The sequence below is a fragment of the Harpegnathos saltator genome, unplaced genomic scaffold (genome assembly GCF_003227715.2).
Source record: "Harpegnathos saltator strain DR-91 unplaced genomic scaffold, Hsal_v8.6 scaffold55, whole genome shotgun sequence".
In the NCBI taxonomy this organism is placed as follows: Eukaryota; Metazoa; Arthropoda; class Insecta; order Hymenoptera; family Formicidae; genus Harpegnathos; species Harpegnathos saltator.
This window is the reverse complement of record NW_020230371.1, coordinates 524,757-529,697: the sequence shown is the minus strand read 5'-3', so window position 1 is coordinate 529,697 and position 4,941 is coordinate 524,757. Positions and strand designations below refer to the sequence as shown.

Sequence of the window (4,941 nt, the reverse complement as noted above, 5' to 3'; positions counted from 1 at the left end):
GGATGTTCGGGCTGTTGCTGGTATCAGATTTCGGTCCTAGTCTGCTGTAAGTTGCATGTTCAGTTAAACATTGAGAACATTCCAAATCAAGATCCAAGTATCTTGAATAATCAGCAATATCGAATAGAAACGCGCGGATTTACACATGTCTTCGATGCGTAACGTAAACTTTGTGGACACGAAGATATATAAAAAATGTATACAAATACGGAAGATTAAATAATATACTTCAAGCTGCTTTTTTTCACTTAAATAGTATTCAACATGCATTAACAGTACAGGACTCACCAACATCAGTCTTACATCATACGCACCACACTTGTAGAAATCTAATATTTTGTGGCATTTACAATTGTATATGGAACATGATATAAAATTTAATATATATATATTATATAAAGTAACTAGCATTTATCACTATCTTGTAGCTGAAATAATAATGTGCGAAAAAAAATATATCCACGTTGAGTTGGTGTTTGCATATTTATTAATTTGTGTCACTACATTACATCATATTGAAAATATGTAGAGAAGTTAGGTGAATGGCTTTAGTCTCTCTCTTCTCTCTCTCTCTCTCTCTCTCTCTCTCTCTCTCTCTCTTATTCCTTTTTTTTCTCTTTATCTATTTAGAGCAAATGGAATTTTTCCTAACTCTCTAACCATCACATATTGGTATGGCAAGTTACCATAGATATCAGATAAAAACATACATTATACTAAAACCTCACATGAATATTTTGTATGAGTTTAAAAGCCAAGCCTTCAAATTCCGTTCAAGAAACACTTAAAAAGATACATATCACCTTTATAAGACTAGGAACTAATTCGGTAGACTCAGTACAATATACTTCCATATCCTTTTTTCTTTTTCTAAAAGAAAGATAATATATATTTAGATGTATGTATATATGTATATTATATATATAAAGAGGAATCGCGCGCGCGTAAAATATGAGTTATTCAGAATCAAGGAACATATGAATAGAATGTTATTAGGTCCTGTTATTATAACTAAGTTACATACGCATTACTATCATATCACATAGTGTTTATGTACCGAAAATATAAAGGCCAAAATGCGTGAGGCTTAGCTTTCAATGTCAAACAAAGTAATCCAGTTCCATCTCGCTGCACTGTCTTTTTCTCTTTTCCTTTTCTCACTTAAATGAATTATTTCATACAATATATGCAAAACAACAAGAAGTATATATGTGTTATGGGGGTTGTCCGTATCATAGGCTCGTCACAGTTATGTTGAGTAGATTATAGTAATGTTTCGCAGAGTCTTTTGCGCGTGTGCAATTTTTGCTTTTTAAAAATTTAGAAAAATACACCGTTTGGTCTACTCTGTTTTGCTACATAGGTATACGGTATCACTTCGACAAATTAATTCTAATTGTTGATAAACAACACCGATTACTATCCCTTTACACGATGCGCTACACATTTTCTTTTCCTGCTGTTTTCTAAATTAATTTAGAATTTTACATAGCTACATAATTATAATTTGCTCTAACGCGAAATGTTGGAAAACCCATTATTTTATCTTTAAATGACATATCCCATGTCACAATATCATACTATCACAATTCTGGAATTCACGAAGGAAGATATCTGATGCTTAAAACATCACAAACACTTCAATTAGCGAAAGCAGGTAATAATGGCAGACAAATGCTTTAAGCCGGTTAGCTCAAGACACAAGACTTTCTGTTTTGATTTTTTCTCTGGCATAGATTGAGTAGGGGCACAAGGTGTTTGATGGAGTTGCAGGAGTAACTGCAGCTGTGTCATTTATGCTTTGGAGGGTCTTCCAACATATCTGCCAATTCCCCCACTATTTACTTCCAACTGGGATTGCATTTATATAATACAAAGATGGCGGTTATATACATATGTATACATATATTAAGAGTATCTTAGCATCACATAGAAAATAATGCAAGAAATAGCAGTGTATGATATATTGGTCGTGATTTGGAAAAAAAGCAGGAATTACATATTTTGCTAAAGACACATAATGATTACTTGCAATTATAGTTATAAGCATGAGACAGTAGGACAAAATATAGATTTGTTTCAATTGTGTTATATCTTAAAAAGAGACTATAAAAATATCAAATATATGTATGTACATGGGGATTGTCGTGGAAAACTTACTCATAAACTTAAATGAATGATATCAATAAAGAAAAACATTTACATAGAGCAAGATGGAGGAAATAAAAGTGAGATAGTTTTATAGTTAATTAAAATGAAAAATGTTACTTATACTAACCTTCTTTGCTATGATTACTCCTAAAGACTGGATAAGATCTAGGAGAGGTCCTTTGCAGGAAGAATACAACATCCTTTCCTTAATAGTGCAACTATACCCTGGCATGCTATATATGAAAACTGGAAAGTAAAAATTACTAGATACCATTGTGATGTACTTATTATCTTCATAATTGATCACAGATCAAACATATTCTTTATCATCACACACCTATGCATTCGGTATAATCTCCTTCATGAGTATGTTTAAAGTTATAAAGATGATATCTAGCAGCGTCAGATGGGACTTTGGTGGGCAATTTGTCCAAAGAGACATCACAAGCTGTTACCAAGTGTATCTTTTCTTCTTCTAGATCAATCTTCAATTGAACATATTCGTGAACTCCTTTAGCCATTTCTGTAATAGCCTGCTTAGCTTCATCTGTTACAGGAAATGCTACACCGCTCAATGTCTGATGTCTTGTCTCAACACTGTAGTCAGTTGCAGCAGTAGTTTTCTTCAATTCAGCCAATTCTTCTTCGGCTGTTGTCAATGGTACAGGTGCTGTATCATTTCTCTTATGCTTGTGATAACCTTCTAATGTGATATCTTCTGGAACAGTGCCATGCAATTCTTCTTTTATAGAGGCTGTACCAAATTCTTGCTTCAAGGTAGCCTTGGTGGAAGCATAGAGCATTTTTTGTCTAACTGGTGCAGTATCAGGAGACCAGGATATAAATAACCAGTCATAACCAGAATCAGGTGATTTTGTGTCCAATCTGTAAAGGATATAGGCTGGCTGATTTTCCACAATCAATGGCTTGATCATTTTGTCATAGTCATCCTGCCATTTATTTATCGGCTTGGCGGAAGAAGCTGGCGTCAGTTCCTCTGAAAGTTATAATACAATAGATAGCAAAAAAGGTTACATTTGCATCCGCTTACACATATCCGTCTGTAGCAGTACTAATACATATATATCCTGTGATTCAATAAGAATATGTTATAAACTGGACTCACCATTCTCTATCGAAATCTTGAGTACTCGTATCTTCCCGTCGCGACACTTCGCGAACAACTTTTTCAACGCATCATTGGCTGAAACAAATTGTTAACCGTTACGACATCGTTGACGAAAAAATTGACAATTAGGCTTAACAAAACCCTTATTTTCGACAATCCGACGCAATTAATATCCGTCATGACGATAATTCATGCGATAAAAAGCGTGTAATCACCCTTAATTCCCGTTTGATGTGACATCTCGTGTTAAACGATTGCTGCCGTATCCGAGTATAAATCTGGACTCTACGCCCGAGAGTTATTTTTTTCCGTCTGCCAAAGTTTTATGGGGAACAGCTACCATTGCTATATGTCAGTGAGCACGCATCTACCAGAGAGAAACCTGAGAGCGGCCAATACAACATTCTCTGCGACACTGACTTTCCGCACTGGGAAAGGACGCCATCTGCATCCATTTTGAGAGGGGAACTACGATGGTACAACCACTTCAATTTCAATTAAAATTAACTTAAAATTAAAAAATGTAACCTTCGGTATCTCCTAAACGGCTCAAGATACAGGAACGCGCTTTTGCCTCAATATAGTCCTGTATCAACCCTATTCTCACCATAAATTTCGACTCTCAATTCCCAGTAGAAGCGGAGATATGAACATTTAAATTCAAATTTCAATTAAAATTAACGTAAAATTAAAAAATATAACCTTCGGTATCTCCTAAACGGCTCAAATACAGGAAGCGCTTTTGCCTCAATATAGTCCTGTATCAACCCTATTCTCACCATAAATTCGACTCTCAATTCCCAGTAGAAGCGGAGATATGAACATTTTAAATTCAAATTCAATTAAAATTAACTTAAAATTTAAAAAGTAACCTTCGGTTATCTCCTAAACGGCTCAAGATACAGGAACGCGCTTTTGCCTCAATATAGTCCTGAATCAACCCTATTCTCACCATAAATCTCGACTCTCAATTCCCAGTAGAAGCGGAAGATATGAACATTTAAATTCAAATTTCAATTAAAATAACTTAAAATTCAAAAATGTAACCTTCGCATCGCCTAAACGCGCTCAAGATACAGGAACGCGCTTTTGCCTCAATATAGTCCTGTATCAACCCTATTCTCACCATAAATTTCGACTCTCAATTCCCAGTAGAAAGCGGAATATGAAATTTAAATTCAAATTCAATTAAAGTTAACTTAAAATTTAAAAATGTAACCTTCGTAATCTCCTAAACGGCTCAAGATACAGGAACGCGCTTTCCGCATAGATCCTGATCACCCTATTCCCACCAAATCCGACTCTCAATTCCCAGTAGAAGCGGAGATATGAACATTAATCAATTTCATTAAAATTAACTTAAATTAAAAAATGTAATACTTCGGTATCTCCTAAACGCTCAAGATACGGAACGCACGCTTTTGCCTCAATATATCCTGTATCAACCCTTCTCACCATAAATTTCGACTCTCAATTCCCAGTAGAAGCGGAGATAATGAACATTTAAATTCAAATTTCAATTAAAATAATCTTAAAATTTAAAAATGTAACCTTCGGTTTCTCCTAAACGGCTCAAGATACAGGAACGCGCTTTTGCCTCAATATAGTCCTGTATCAACACTATCCCCACCATAAATTTCGACTCTCAATTCCATAGAAGC

At 34.8% G+C, this 4,941-nt stretch overlaps 1 pseudogene; it reads right to left on the bottom strand.

Moving 5' to 3' along the window:
* Positions 1-1,567: 1,567 nt before the first annotated feature.
* LOC112588047 (twinfilin-like) lies at positions 1,568-3,704 on the bottom strand (annotated as a pseudogene).
* Positions 3,705-4,941: the final 1,237 nt, after the last annotated feature.